General features: G+C 42.8%; 1 protein-coding gene across 1 annotated transcript in view; it reads right to left on the bottom strand.

Moving 5' to 3' along the window:
- Positions 1–11,682: 11,682 nt before the first annotated feature.
- Positions 11,683–16,786, bottom strand: part of ATP6V0E1 (ATPase H+ transporting V0 subunit e1) — a 30,636-nt gene continuing 25,532 nt past the window's right edge. The window contains exon 4 of the mRNA XM_059417370.1: positions 11,683–12,176. The gene's annotated coding sequence lies outside the window, so the exon portion shown is untranslated. The remainder of the gene's footprint in view (positions 12,177–16,786) is intronic.

Below are 16,786 nucleotides of genomic sequence, written 5' to 3'. Positions count from 1 at the left end.
CGGGCCCAGAACCCAGGTCTGTTGCCACAGCCTGTGCTCCCAGCCTGCTCTTTATACTTCTTAAAGGCACAGCATTTATCTTTTGAGCACAGAACAGAAATGACTTTAGTTAAGCATGAAGAAAGTTGGATTAGAGCACAGAAATGCTTGGCCAGATTCCCTAAGGATGCCAGTTTTCTCAAAAGGAGTGACTGCCTTAGAAATTGTTGCTCTCCTTTGCACGATCTACGGAAGTAGTATAGTGTTAATGTCAAAACCATGGACTTTGGAATTAGAACACTTCTAAAGATCATAGGTTTCAAGAGGGCAGAGATTAGCCCTGCTGTTTCTCTTCTTCCTTTCATGCCTGCCACATAGGCAATCATTAAATACTGGTCAAATAACAGCCTGGATATGAATCTTTGCTCTACCACGATTTAACCAGCACAAATTATTTAACTTCCGTAAGGCTCCTCTGTAAGTAACTCATGGGGTTGATTTGAGAATCGAGTGGAAATTTTCATATAAAGCACTTACCCCAGTGTGTCACATATAGTGGGCATTTAATGAATGGTAGTATTATTAGATTGTTTCAAAGACATCATTTAGAAGACATACTGTAAGCTAAATAGCAAGTAAGGATAATTCTAGACTTTACCAGTTTAACTGCCACTAAAATACTACTTAGGTAAACAGTATTAATAGGTGGTTATATGTAGATACCTAAGGGGAAAATAAAGTAATTCCCACCTCTGCATCCTTCAAAATTCCTTAGGGTCTCAGCACCCAGTTGAGGAGTATTTTCACTACTGCACAGGAAGTAGCAAGATTATCATTATTTTCTTTTTTAAGTCTAACATACCACATTCTAATTTTCCATATCGACTGGAGTTTAAAATTGAAACACCAAAAGAAAAACTGGCTTGGGAAGTTTGAGCCAGTGTCCTCTTACTCGTTCATATTCGATTCTTGCATTAAACCCCCATGGGATACCATACCAACGATCCTTTCTCATAATACCTTGTTTGGAAAAACTCCAGCAGGCGGCTAGCTCTTCAACTGTTCCACTGCCCTTTCGACGGTCATTTTCATACTTCTGCTGGGCAACAGTCCGCTTGGGTCAAGGAGCAGCCTGATTTTTCTAACACGTGGCTCTGCCATTGAAGGAGCTTACTAGTGAATTATGTTGGATTCCCGCCTTTGCATCTTCCCTTGTCTCAGAAAGGACAGTGTTATCTAATGGAGACCTTCCCATCATGGTTAATGACCATATTCTGCTCTGAAGTGAATGAAATCACTGACTACTAATTCATTTGTTTCTCTGGGTTTTATTCTGCCAGATTGTGCCAAAGTCAAAACTGGCAGGGAACTAGGACTGTGGAATAGCACTGGCTTGAGGTACAGGAGCTCTTCTTGTTCTAGCCACAAAGTAGTAACCAACGGCCATCACCTCTTCCAAAGTGCTTAACCTTGCTTCTGCAGAATCAAAAGGCTGAACCAAAAAATGTGCTACACAAACATGTCACAATGGGGGAAACAAAGCAATAGTTAGGACTCCACTGAACTCTTAAAAAAAAATTATTTATTTTTTGATTGAGCAACATATACACGACACAAAATTCAAAAGGTACAAAAAGATATTCAGCGAATATTAAATCTCTCTCCCACTCCTGTTCCCTGGCCATTCATTTTCCCCTCTTTGAAGCAACCAGAAACACCCATGCTCTATGTATCCTCCCTGGGTCTTTCAACCCTTTAAACCCTGAGGTATTCAAAACGTGGTTCTTGGACCCAACACTTCAATTTGAGCTCTACTTACTATGAGATCCAGGATGAGGGGTCGGACCTTGCAGGGTTCCAATTTCTTCCCTTTCTTCACCATGAGAAATCTGGACTTGAAGTGGATGTTCTCCCCAACCTTCTAACTTTTAACATTGAGTTCTCCTGAAAATTAAGAGTTGCCACAGGTCCTAACTTTCCTTACAAACTAAAGTTTGCAGTTCTTCATTAGAGCACAGACTGAGCCCTGTCTGCTGATTATGTACACATTAAATGAGTGTTAGCCTTTTGAGTCTAAGTGTTTTCTTTCTGCACCCCTCTGGACCTGTGTGATACCTTAACATTTCACAGCTTCAGAAGTGAGATTAATTAACTCAAAGATGAAAGATCTCCAGGAAAAGCTGTGTCCTTCTCACACTTTTAAAAACTGATTTTCGGGGCGCCTGGGTGGCTCAGTGGGTTAAAGCCTCTGCCTTCGGCTCAGGTCATGATCCCAGGGTCCTGGGATCGAGCCCCGCATCGGGCTCTCTGCTTGGCAGAGAGCCTGCTTCTTCCTCTCTCTCTGCCTGCCTCTCTGCCTACTTGTAATCTCTGCCTGTCAAATAAATAAATAAATAATCTTTAAAAAAAAAATAAAAAAATAAAATAAAATAAAAACTGATTTTCTTCCTGAGGAGACTGGGGCATTGCAGAGGATGAATCTAAAAGATTCTGATGGTTGGCAATTGGCACCCATCCCTCATTCACCTTTCCTAGAAAATATTCTTTGGGGGAAGAAGATTTCAGTTTTTCCCCTTGCCTTAACCTCTCAATGGGATGGAGTATTCTTTATGTAACAGCTCTGAGCTTTGGTTTCTTACTTCTGGAAAGCACCAAGTTCAGCCCCAAGGTAGTTCTCTAGTCTATCCATTACTTATTTACCCCGATTCCTTACTCCCCACAGGCAGAACTAGATAACTGCTGTGGTCCCAATCCTCCTAGTCCTCCATGACTCAAGATCGCACATCTTTTATTTTTTTAAAAAAGATTTTTATTTATTCGACAGAGAAGAGAGAGAGAGAGAGAGATCGAACACAAGTAGGCAGAGAGAGAGGGGAAGCAGGCTCCCCGCTGAGTAGAGAGCCTGATGTGGGACTCAATCCCAGGACCCTGAGATCATGACCTGAGCCGAAGGGAGAGGGTTAACCCACTGAGCTGCCCAGGCACTCTGACCCCACATCTTTTATGAAGTCTATTTCTACCATGTCTATAACTACCCTCATTAATATCCTTTCCTCTACAACCCAACTGAGCATGTAAAGAACCTGTTGCTTTGTACTGTTCATATCATGTGTGTTATTATGTCCTCAGTTAAATCAAGTGGTATACCACTACTACATCCTTGAATTATGGAGAATGCAAACCATGTCACTAGATAGCATAATCAAGCTCGTGTTTCGTGATGGATTAGGGGAAGAGAAGAGAGAGAAATAAATTGACATCTGAGGAGTGTCTAACGTGTACATGAAGACACAGTCCTCACCCTGGAGGAACTCAGAACCTGAAGGAGAGTGACATGGAAAGCTTACAGTATAACAGAGTTTGTAAGAGGGGAGGCCCTGTTGCAGGGGTTAACAACACGATACCTAAGTGTTTCCGGACCCTTTCTTGCTAACTTATTTGGGCAAGATACTAAGTTGACTGTTCTTGATTTCTATCGTGCATCAGATTAATTCTGAATATCAAATGCAGAACCTGATGAATCATAGTGCTCAAGTGTTGCCCCCCTCACCGCCCCTCACTGACCTTCCAGGGAGGAATGTGACCAGAAGCTTCTTAGAAGAGAAGCAGCAGCAAAGGGAAAGTAACATGGCAAGAGAAGGCAGCCAACAACTCAGACTGCTTTGTGACTCCATTATCTTCCAAGGCAGCATTCCTATCAAAATTGTTTTGTCTGTTTCGCTATGAGTGAAAACTTCTAGGACAACTAGTAGCTTCTGTGAGGTTTTGTTTTCTGGCTTGGTTTTGTTTTTTGTCAGCACTGAGCTGAACATACACTGTTAGTATCAGCAACTCTTAACTGATAGCAAGCCAGGAAGCCAGGGAGTGAAAACAATCTAGCATTTGTTGTAGGAAATATTCCCAAAGAACAGGTACAATAAGACATTCTTGTTGGTGAGGCCCAAAGTAGGCCGATAAAAACAGCAAGTGGAGGAAAAGATCGATAAGCAGCAGGAACCAAGACCTGTAGTTATGATAACAGTTTGTTGAATTATACAGATGGAGACATACTCCAAGAGCACAAATCCAGCGTAAAACTACAAAGCTGGATATCCACATCTAGGAAGTGAATAGTCTAGAGGGGTTGCTAAGAGAGAGAAGCAATAATAAAAAGTTCGGAGAACAAAGAGTGAAGTTGGCGGGTGTGGAGGGGGTCCTTGTATCCACGGTTTTTGTTTTTCCCACAAATTCACAATGTCATCAATTTCCCTCTCGCGACAGCGAAACCAGGAATAGTGGCCGCCAGTGTTGAATTTTCCTCCTGTCTTCACAGGGCTCAGCCCAAGAGTGAGAGGTGTAAAAGAAATAGTTGTCATACTCTGCACCTGTTTTCACACACCAGTTGGCAGTGAGACATAAAGCATGGTAACAAACCCGAATGCCAAGGGCAGATAATATCTTGTTAGGAAGAGCAGTCCCAGGAGGAAGTCATACACCTCAGCCCCCATGCCTCAGTGCCCACCTTGCCTCCTGTGGGGCTACCTGCCTTTTTATTCAGAGGCGCAGGGCACCTTATCAACCCAGGAGGCACACCTATCACTCAGGCGAAAGTCAGAAGGATTATGGCTGCAGGAGTCCTGGTAAACCAGCCGCAAAGCTTCACTGGTGCCCCTACAACCAGTCGGCTCAGCAAGAGGGGGCTTCCTGCCCACTTATCCAAGCATCTCTTCCCAGCTTGGCAGAAGAGGAAGTCGCCTTTGGGAAAATTGGGAGTAAGGGTGGAACCTGAAGTGAGAGTAGGACAAAGGGGCAGTTCTCCTGTTCTAAGGAAGGAAGTGTTAACAGGTTTAGGCTCCTATAAACACCATGGGAGAAAACACTAGGTGGTGGTCTTTTCTCCTCCCTGGGGGTGGGGACACAGAGAAGTAGGGACTAGTAGAAAGGAGAGAGATGCACAATACTGCTCTTTGGCCTGTCCTGCCCCAATTATAGTCTTTGGGTCTGGCACACGGCTAGTAACGGGTACGGGTCACTCACTGCTGATATTGTTGGTTTAGGTAAACTCTACATCCAGTGCAGGGCTCAAACCCACGACCCCGAGATCGAGAGTCGTATGCCCCCCCGACTGAGCCAGCCAGACACCCCTATTGTTGGTATGATTTTTAACAATGGTTCTGAGCTTTTCTAGGGGTCTGAGGAAAGCCATATACTTGCTCCCCAGGAGAACACCCACACGTATACACGTACCTAATTTCCCAGATGCTTTCAGGGGATAACCTCTGGGTGAAATTGGATTAAGTCACATAACCTCAGCATCTCCAACTGTAAAATAGGACTGTGTCCCCCTTATTCATAAGATGATGTATGTTAGAAAGCTGGAACAGGGTGGTGCTGGCTGCTGTTCAAGCCATGGCGTTTATCTTAGATCTCTAGATTCTTCTTTCTTTGCCCACCACTGAAGAGTGGGTGCTCCTAAGGTCTCCAGCCTAGATTAGATCTCTTCTCACTCTACACACTGTTCTTAGTCCCCTTATCTGCTAATCTCCATGCTAGTGCTCCATACCCCCATGCCCAGCCTGGTTTTCCTGCCCAACTTCCAGACCCACATAACAATGGCCCATTGGGTATCTGCTCGTGCCTACCTTGGGTACCTGCAAATTCTCCTTGTTCACAGCTGAACTCATCACTGCCCCCATCTCAGTGAAAGGCTCCAAGGTCCACCTGGCTGGGAACCTGCTTGTAGTCCTTGACTCCTTCCTGTCCCTTACAACCTCTTTCCCTCCCAACATCCATCCAATCCCCTTTATGTACTGATATGTGCTAGCCCCCAATACACTTCTTCTCTAACTCCACTTCATTCCTATCACCATAATCCAGGCTACTTCTCCCTCTGAGACTCTCATGACAGCTTCATCAGTTGTTGACCTAGCTCTTAATCATCCTCTGGGTTTACCCTTAAGGGTTATTTCCTTCAAGAAGCCTTTCCCCACCATTAGTGTTTCTAGTGCTCTTACCCAGCACCGTATGTTCAAGGCACGGCACCTTGCTCAAGGTTGCTCCCCAGCTATCATGGCTATCATGGGCTCCACCCACCAGGAGCTCCTGGGAGTCAGTTGTCTGTCCCCACTAAACTCTAAACTCCAGGAGCTCAGGGCTGAGTCTCTTCGGCTTCCCATGATCTCAAGCAGCTAACATCAAGACAGAGAACAAGAGCTGAAAATACCTGTTGAATGTTGTTGAAAAGGGTAAGAGCTGAAAATACCTGTTGAATGTTGTTGAAAAGCGTTTGTGGCTTGGTATAGTCACACTTAGCTTCTCAACTCACGCTTCCTCAAATACATCGCCTACTTTTACAAAACATCTGCTCTGCTTGTTCTGTTTTGGAGTGGCAACCCACAGTGTAGTACCATACTTTGGACAGTGTAAAGAAACTATAGAAACCATGTCAAAATCCTGAGAACAACTCAGGTCAAAGCCTCCCTTGATTCATGTGGGTAATAGTGTGTTACTGAGCACCTTTAGCCACTAGAATATTCCTGTTTTGGAGCTGGCTGGGCAGTGGGGGGAAGCAGGTGAGAGTTGGTGAAAACAGAGCCAATGCATTTCACAAGGAGGGGGTTTTAACTGAAGCAGTGACACAGCCTGAATGAAAAGACTTGCTTGGAGCAGTTGGGAGGGAAAGAACAGTGGGGCTTATTCTAACCCATGTGAGACCCCAGAACATTAATAACCCAGGCTTCCACTTTTCTATGTGGGCAGAATTAAAATCAATTCTCCCTTTTCATTCATCATGCTGACACTGTGAGCACCTATACAGAAGTGGGCCAGAGTTTTATAAGCCGAATGCTCTGTACTCTGTCCTGCCTGCACAACTGCTGTGTGAACTTGCTGATTTTCACTGATTCAGAATAGCTTCAGTGTTTTAATAAATCTAGCTGACTTCATTTCCCCTCACCCTGAATTACTTTTTTTTTTTTAAGATTTTGTTTATTTATTTGACAGAGAGTAACAGAACACAAGCAGGGGGAGCAGCAGTGGGAGGGAGAAGCAGAGGTAAAGGGAGGAGGAGGCTCCCCGCTGAGCAGGGAGCCCAATGGGGGACTCGATCCCAGGGTCCCGGGATCATGACCAGACCTGAAGGCAGATGCCCAATGACCGAGCCACCCAAGCATACCTGAATTACTCTTAAAAAAACAAAACAAAACAACAGGGGCGCCTGGGTGGCTCAGTGGGTTAAAGCCTCTGCCTTTGGCTCAGGTCATGGTCTCAGGGTCCTGGCATCGAGCCCCACATCAGGCTCGCTGCTCAGCGGGGAGCCTGCTTCCCCCGCTCTCTCTGCCTGCCTCTCTGCCTTCTTGTGATCTCTGTCTGTCAGATGAATAAAATCTTAAAAACAAAAAACAAAAAAACCCAAATCTGTGTGTATGTAGTGTGTGTTATAGTGTTTGAATGAAGTATTAACACTATTCTGACAATGGTCCCCCTTCAAAACACTTTTTCCCCCTGATTATAAAAGTAATACACACTCTCTGTGGAAAATATATGAAGTTGTGAAAGAAATAATCATTATCAACATTTTGGCCTATTTCTCACTAGGCTTTTTGTTATATATGTAAGTTTAAAATCCTGTCTTTTTTCCCTGAATATTATTTTTTTATTAAAGTAATTTTTATCATTGCTCTTTTTACTCAAGTATTACCTTTTTTTTGGAGAAAATCCTAAAAAGGAAAAAGAAAATTTGAATCATTTGCAGTTTCCATCCAGAGGCAATGTTTATCTTTTCAATCTCATTTCTCAACATACGTTGCAGAAAGAAATAAATAATTAAATGCACCATGACATTCCTTCAGTTGGATGCAGTGTGACTTCTTATGCATCTCCTTACGTTTGTTGGGCATTAAGTTTGCTTTCCATTAATTGTGCTACAATAAATATCCTTTATGGTGGTTATTTTATACTGTGCTTTTTTTCTTTGAAAATTAAGGATTTTCTACAATTAATTCCATCCACTCAACTTTTGAGAGAAAGTTGAAATAAAGGAGCAGGGAAAAAAGTAATACCTAACTTTTGCCTCAAGTCCCATCTTCATTTCAAATATATTTGTTCTTCAAACAGAAGAGAGTACTTGCATAGAAGGATGGGCCAGTGAAACCATTGTTAAATGCCTAGATATATATTTTAAGATAAAATTTAAATATAGTTAGCAAAGGAGCAATTAACTCTTCAAATTTTTGGAAGATGAAGCCCAGGGACAGATCTTCCAGGAGTCCAAACAACAATTAAAATCATTTCTTGCAGTGCTTGGGTGGCTCTGTGGGTTGAGCACTGGCTCTTGGTTTCGGCTCAGGTCATGATCTCAGGGTCATGATCTCTGTGCAGCCCTCCTGGGGCTCTGCACACACTCCGCGGGGAGTCTGCTTGAGATTCTCTCTCTGACCCTCTCTCTCTGCCCTTCCCTCCAGTCACGCCCACACTCTCTAAAACAAACTAATCTTTAAAAAAAAAAAAACATTTCTTAACTTTAACACTTACACATTGTTTAAAAAAAAAACTGGCCAGAAGAAATGAGCAAAACAAAACAAAAAACCAAAAACAACTAAAAACCACTACTTCCGAAGCAATGCCAGATATGATAAACTATTGCTGGGTCAGTGATGAGGGTACAGACATCATACTATGTTTAAAGAAAGCAACAAAAACATCGTTCAAAAGAACAATGACCCTCAGACTACATCTTAAATCATGCCAGAAATACTCACGTTCTGGTAGAAGAGCTTGTAGGACTCACACAGAACCTGGAAGGGCAGGAAGGATGTGGTCTAGACACTTACACTAGGATTGTTTCTGAGAGATCCATCTCCCTGCTCAGAGCTCAGGCCTGGAGCCCGGTGTGTGTCCTTGATTATTATGTAACCCAAGTACCAATGACTAATCAAAAGGGAAACCGTACGTAAAAAATTAAAAAATAAATAAAATCAGTTGGCTGCCCCTCTTAGGGGGCCTGTCTTTATAAAAAATGTCATCAGGGGATCCTAGCGGTTTTGTCATTTCTTTGGAAAATACTTTGTGTTTTATTAAAAGTTACAAATCATCTTCACCAACAACATGTCACTTGGTAACAAGCTTGTATAGCAGAAAAGGCAGGTGTTATCCCTACTTTGTAGATTAAAAAAAAACTGAAGCTCAGAAATTAAATGATTTTCTCAAAGTTAATATGCCTGCAAGAGACAGAGCGAGACTGCAAACCTGCAGCCTCTCCTAGCCTAATGATCATGCCAGAGTCCACACTGCGCTCATCCGGATAGGCTCTGGAGGAGTAGGACATTTCCAATATCCTTTTAAGGAGCTGGATGGGGCTCCTTCCAAGCTGGGGTCCCAGCGATCACTGGAGCAAGAGAACTGTCAAACAAAATGTGCTCTGTAGCCATCCATTTTCAGACGATGGGCCGTGATGTAACAAAACAGGTCAATTACTAGGAACAAGGTGGGGAGAAAACATGTAACGGAGTTTACTTATTACTTGTATTTAATATTCTTAAGAATGTCATAAATGAGGAAACAAGCCCAAGGGTTAAAAGAGTTCCTGGACAAAGGGAACTTAGCAAATTTCCCCTCACAAAAAATGAGTTGATCTCCTCATTCCCTCATTTCAATAGCCATAAAGCTAGGTGGTGACAGTCACAGTACCTGGCTGTTAGGGGCTTGTGATCAATCTTTCTGCGAAGTCTTTGATCTCCAACTTGGCTAGGAAATGAGCTTTTTTCTTCATAGGCTTTATGCTGAGGCCATTAGAGTCCTCACTAGCTGTAGGTCCCACTAGGGTTTAGAGAGAAACCTCCATGTTCAGGCCTGAGCTGCAATTAGGGCCTTTTACTTCTCTAGAAGGCTTACTGAGCAGGTCCCCCTCTGGGGGACGATCAAACCTTCCTGGCACAGAATCAGCCCCTTCAGTGCTCACATCCTTGTGTTTCTCACTGTTACTAATGCAGCCAACACACTGATCTTCCTGACTTGTGTCTGTAGGAACTGGATCCCACCAAGTGGCAAGTCCAAATGCAAAAAACCAATGTAATCCAGTTGACTTCCCAAAATGTCTAATTGAGAGCAAATGGGAAGTACAAAAATGGATCAATACAAAGTGACAGAGTAAGGCAGGACTCAGGGACTCAGATCAGCTAGGGTCATGACCGCAGCTTTCAACTATGCCATTAAATTGGAACTGTGCCAAACCACGATCAGGAACACTGGCTTCCATCACTGCCACAGGCACGCCACAGCTAAGCCCCACAGTGCTGAAACAATGCAGATTCCCTATCAGCTAATGCCATATGCTGAACTCAAGACAGGCGAAAGCAACACTCAAAGGAAGCGCTGTTACATTAGAGACATCACAAGGCTCAGCTTCAAAACCATGGTGCAACGCCAGAAAGCAGTCTAGTGGCATTGGAAGGCTTTAGGCTGACCGCCAGTGATAATGGAAGGCAGGACCAGACTTGAAGAATCTGAATAGATAGTTGCAATGGAGTCACACTTCCCCCATGGTGAGGGTTCAGAAACTGCAGCATCCTTTTCTGTACCCATAGTAACCACCAGCATTGCTTTCTTCAATGACAAATAATAATGTCAAGTGAACTGCTTTGAAGGGCGACAGCCTGGCAGAAGTCTTCCCTAAAACCTGAAAGCCAAAGTTGGCTGCAAGTTTGGGAAAGGCAGGTAGCAAGTAAGAAGGGCTCTAGCGGGGAAATTAAGAAACATGGATCCCACTCCCTGGTCTGCATCTGACCAGCTGCACTGAACTAGGAACGCAATCTCTCTCTCTGGGCTCAGATTCCTTATCTAGAAACTACGGGGTTAGCTCGTGTTTGCCACTAATGTCCCTCCAGTGCCAGATCTTCAGTGTTTGATGGATTCCATGAAATTAGCTAAAGAAACCCTTTTGCTGGAAATGTAAAGTATAGAGTTGCCTCTCAAAATTTGAAGTTCAAAATCAAAGTAAAGAATGAAAAGAAAGAAATGAAAGCAGGACAGCCATCTCAACTTGAAACTCTTCTGTTACAAGAACAGCAAAGCAACGCGTTCAGACCGTTTGGGAGGAATAGAAAAGCACAAACTGCAAAACAGGAAATCCATTCTTGGCTTGGCCGGCAGTCAAAAAGCCATGGGCTGGTGAAAATTTAGACCCATTTAAATTTTTAATTTCTTAAAGCTAATAAAGTCCCCAAATTAGTGAATTATTCAGATGGCTGCTACAAAAACACAGAATTACTGCCCCATCCCAGGCTTTTTAATCCATCCTGATTTCTCCAGTCCTATCTGTGAGGGTGTGATGGTACCTGGAAGGCCACTTCCACCTGTGCCTCTGCTGGATACGGACCCTTTCACTGTTCACCATCATAACCACTGTTTTATGGACAACAGGCTAGCACGGCCTCAGATTACAGGTCAATGTAGACCAACCTTACCTCTCCAGATTGTGTATCAGCTCTTGAACTTGCAGGGACCACAACTCCCACACCTTTGATTCCTCCAGTGCCTTGGCTACAGCAAGCACTCAAATGATTACTAATGACTAAGAAAAGCACTCACCAGTCTCTTCAGGTATATCAGACTACATGACCAGGTTTATATTTCCAACCTCAGTTTGAACAACAAAATCATTTTTTAAAAAAAGGCATCAAGAGATAAAAGCTTACAAAAATGAACTTAATAAACACCAAAACCAGATTTCCACAGAAGGCAGAAAAATAATTTATTCCAGTAGATGGCAGAAATAAGAAAGTCATCCTGAAAATATACTTTGGTATACTTCTGTTAGAACAAATATTGCCTCTGAACATGCTCTCTGCTTTCCTACTGACTGCCCCACTGGATCCTATCTTGTGACAGTTAAACACTTCGCTGAGTCCCTTGCTGTGACCATGCAGGAGTCATCTTCAAATTCACAGGTTCCCAGGAGAAAGCAATGTATTTCCCAGAAGAACAGCACCTTCTAGCTCAGAAGAGTGCATGAACGCTGTAGAGAGTCAGCACAGTTTAGGTTTAAGTAGGCACATAATTTGTCGAAATGTAAAAAAGGTAACAGGAAAAAATACTGCATTGTAGAGTAAGATATTCAAATGTGGTGTGAGTATTTAAGGCAGCTGATGGCCGAAAGAGGCGAGTCAAAGGTGGTCTGGGTTTGGAGTTGACTTTGCATCTAGAGGAATTCTCTTCGTGACCTGCAAAACAAAGCCGTTCTAGTAACTGATCCTGATGCCATCCTTTAAGAGGGCAAAAGGTTAGTAACATCAAGGAAAGTCAATCAGGCCAATAATTTAAATATATATATAGGTGGTCAATAAATACTTGACTGAAAAGTGAGCTCAAGTATGTCTCAGTTTGGGCAGGTGTTGCAGGGCTGTGACAACAGGTCTGATTACCAAAGACATTACTGAACGGAGAATCGTGAGTCACAGTTTGTGTTATGGAAAGGAGGGAGTGGACTCAGACTGATCCTACTGGAACCTACTGAGTTCACTTCAAGAATCTGTATTTGCCCCTATCCTCTTACAGCTAGGAAACATTGAAAATAGGAATCTTCACACATCAAACTGACAGCACTGGTCGCATAGACTTCTTTATATAAAACTCATTTTAAAGAACTGGATGGGGTGCCTGGGTGGTTCACAGTCAGTTAAGCGTCAGCCTTTGGCTCAGGCCATAATCCCAGGGTCCTGGGATCCAGCCCTACATCAGGCTCCAAGCTCAGCAGGGAGTTTGCTTCTCCTTCTCGCTTTTCCTGCCACGCCCCCCGCTTGTGCTCTCTCTAGCTGTCAAATAATAAATAAATAAATAAATAAATCTTTTAAAAAGAAAAAATAAAGGACTATAAACAAAGCCACATATGCTACTTTCAAAATTAAAAGCCAATAAAGAGAATATAAAAATCCAGTAAACAGTGGCTTTCAAAAAAATTTCTACACAAAACCTGAGTTGGCAGAAAAGAAAACAAGCCGGTTACACAGCTCCTGGGTGGCTCAGTAGGTTAAGTGTCTGCCTTTAGCTTGGGTCATGATCCTGGGGCACTCAGATGGAGCCCTGCATCAGGTTCCCTGCTCAGCGGGGAGTCTGCTTCTCCCTCTGCCCCTTCCCTATTGCTCATGCTCTCTCTCTCAAATAAATAAAATCTAAAACAAACAAACAAAAAAGACAACAATGACAAGGTGTTTATGACACACAATTTGCCAGAATGTTGAGGGTTAGGTGCAGGTGGGCAAGGAGCTACTTAAACTGGGAAGAGATATGGTTTATAGGCAGGCATGTCTGACAAGACTGAAGGTCAAATAGTACGCAGGAGATCCGATGGGCCTTTGAGTTTTTCCCAATCAGCACAACCGGGAAATCCACAGGGCAGTGTCGTAAAATGGTGGGTTTGCCAAGGCCTGGGGTCCATAATGCCCCAAAACAAACACAAGACGGGTGGTAAGTCTTACTGGAACCAGCTCGGGCAGTCCAATCACCCTCAATATGGAAAGCACCAGACTACTGGACCCACTAAAATACATTCGATTCGAGATACAATCAGAAAACTGTTTTTACAGTGTACTAAGAAAATAACTACACTGGGCCAGGGAGGGGCAATTACCAGAGCTACTGGTTTCTTGTGGCCTCATGGGCTCATAAAACCTTTAATCTAATGATCATTTCCTTTTCTCCTCCTTAGGCCAGCAGAACCATCCATCTGCACAGACCTGAGTTCCAGGCAGATGATAAATCTAACTTGAGAATACTGAAGCTGTGAATACAGATGTTTTTTGTGTTAATTTTTTTATGATACACACAGATCAGACCTCCTCATAGTTTAGACCTCTTTGGACACAGAAAGGAAAACTAAGTCTTCACCTTTGGAAAACCACAAAGAATCAGAAAAATTTTCACTTAAGCTCAGTGATACCAGTTTGAGATAAATGTGAGTCAGTGTTATGTTAAATGGCATGGACCTGTAGTTTGATGTGGGAGTGAATTAAAGAAGCTCATATTCTAATTGTCTCTCTCGACATGAAATAGCCGTTTGGGGGTGGGTGAAGAGGAACTCAACCAAAGGGTCCATGTTCTCATTTTATAAAATAAGGAAATCGTTAAGGCTACTTTCGGATACAATGGGAGAATGAAGACAACATAAAAATATTAAGGGCAGAACGGGCAAATCTGTTCAGGGGAGGATGAGTGAATATATTTTTTTAATCAAAAAAAAGGTTTCATTTTTATCTGTATTTTTACATTTTAGATAAATTCACAAAACAATTCCTTCTTTATAATTCTGTGTAAGATACATGTTTATTATAGATTAACTACAAGAAACATTTAAGCAAATGAAAGGTCTGTGTATTTAACAAGTCAAGGCAATGCACAAAATGAAAGCCAAAACTGGAGAGCTAAATACATCTACGAAGAAAGGAAATCACTTTGAAACAAGAGGCCAGTAAAGAAAGTACAAGAATTTGCAAGCTGCACACTCAGAAAAAACGTCAGAAAGAATTGACAGAATGGGTGAATGAAGGCGAGAGAGCAAAGAGAAGGTCTGCAGAGCAAAGAGAATGTTTGCAGAAGAGTGTGTTTACTTATCTGCCTTCTAAATTAATAGGGCAGCGAGAGACAGGAAAGGCTAAGCAAAATTCATTAGGTCAAGAACATGGAAATGGCAGGGCTGGAACTAATAGGTCTCTGAGCAAAGTAGTCAAAGAAAGGCTGCAAAAGTGGTTTGAAGACAACTAGGAAGGACTTGACCGCCAACTTAGGAAGCTGGACATAACCTGCAGGTTAGTAGTTCTTACCTTCTGTGGCTCACGGGGACTTTGGCGAACCCAACAAAAGCTGTGCTTCCTACATGTTACAGAACATCCCAAGGGTCAGGACCCACAAACTCAGGGACTTCAAGTTTGAAAACAAAAATAACAACCCCATAGCAGCCTATAGAGAACTACCGAAAGCTTCTGGGGCAAGCAATGGTCTCGTTCAGGAAGTGCTGCATCAAGAAGACAAATAAGGTGGTGTTTTGTAGACATGGTGACTGCAGAAAGGGGGGCCTGATGAAGAGCCACTGTTATAACCCAGAGCCACAATGATCTGGCTTAGAACTTTGGGTGCCCAAAGGAGGAACAGGGAGGAGGAGCAGACGTAACAGCCATTAAGAGGATCCACTGGATTCAAGGAAGAGGAGAAAGAGGTGATTGAACAGGTTCTGACTCTAAGTGACAGCAAAATCTGTAACCTCAGGAATTGAAACAGATATGACAGTTTGAAGTGGCAGCAGCATATCCGGTCAGAGAGAGCAGAGTAAAAGATACACTTTTTAACCACAAAACACCTTACACCATTTACTTTTCACAAATACGGTTTCATTTCAGCCTCTCAACAGATCCCAAACCTCTTCAGAGCCCATGCCTTCCCCAAAATCTCCACTCGGTACCATGGACCTCATGAACACTCAACTATTTTTGGAATGCATAGAAAAACAGCTCCCTCTGGCCAGAGGCCTAATTACCAATACACTTTATCCTCTCCTGTTGAGACTCTGTAATAAAATAGAATGTCTGCCCTTTCGGACAAGAGTAAGCCATATAAACTCATCTACAATACATCATGTATTACAATGATGTGGTAAACCACCTAACTTAAAGGCTGCTGGGGCAGAAGCCAAATCCACTCCAAGGAGGTTTTACACTAGCAACGCACATCCCCAAGGCTGCAGGAAAATGGGCCGTGACAAAAACAGCAATCTTAATGTGACGGTTCTGGAAGCATCTTAGGAATCTAGGAGAGGCAGACAAGGCTAGCAGGGGCAGAGAGGGAATGAGCGCTGTTCTTAGAAGTACCCGCAAGATTTCCAGCCAATAAACCTAATGTGCTATAACTCTGCCTATCATCACCAACACATGAAAGAAAATTGTGGCAATTAAAGTGATTAAAGTAGCAAAAGATGAGCTAGGTGCTTACCTGGGCTATTGACATCAATTCAATTCCATCCATACAAAATTATTCTAAAGCTTTCATGACTGTTCCTCATTTTCCGCTGCTGAATAACACGTCTGGCCTATGCCGCCTCCTTTCCAATATCTGGCCTCTATTATGCACAAAATCAAGAGCTTTTCCTTACCAAGGGAAGACAGGCCTAGATCTGGTTTCTGGACTCCTTTATCATCCCACTGTTGTATCAAAGCACAAAGTTCAAAAGGGAATTGAGCTCAGCCTTTTGATTTACCACAAAGAAAAGTAAAGTCTTGTAACAGGAGTTGTCTGCCTCTATGTTAGGCAGAGATTAGATCTCTTCATTCGATAACTCCAAGGCCTACAGTTATGGTACTACCATAATCACGACCTCAAATGCAGAATAAATGTGACAGGACGTTCCTAGTCAGGGTCCTCCTGGTTATGCTCTTCTGCCTCCTGGCATCTGCTTGTAAAGGAACCATTTAATACAAGGGTTTCGAGCAGCCCTGGTTTGTACTGGGAACCAGAATGCAAACAAGGAATTTGTCAATCACGTTAACTTGAGATTGAATATGGACAAATGGAACCTTCAGATCCACACACACACTGTTCCTCGGACCCAAAGGGCCCAATTCTCTTTTATTACAAGGGAAGGAAATGAGGCTCAGAGAAATTAAGTGAAAGGCAATGCTGAAAGCAGATCCAACTGAGGCCTGAAGTTCTCTGCCTGAAACCCCAATCAACATCCTGACCTAATATCCACTGTAATTAAAAGGAAGAATAACAAACAGGAGAACTTGATGAAAAAAAGACAGGTTAAAAAAAAAATCTTATAAATCAGAAAATACTATATATATAA

Source organism: Mustela nigripes, chromosome 12, assembly GCF_022355385.1.
Source record: "Mustela nigripes isolate SB6536 chromosome 12, MUSNIG.SB6536, whole genome shotgun sequence".
Lineage (NCBI taxonomy): Eukaryota > Metazoa > Chordata > Mammalia > Carnivora > Mustelidae > Mustela > Mustela nigripes.
Note: the sequence above shows the minus strand (reverse complement) of the source record. Positions and strands in the feature narration are given on the sequence as shown.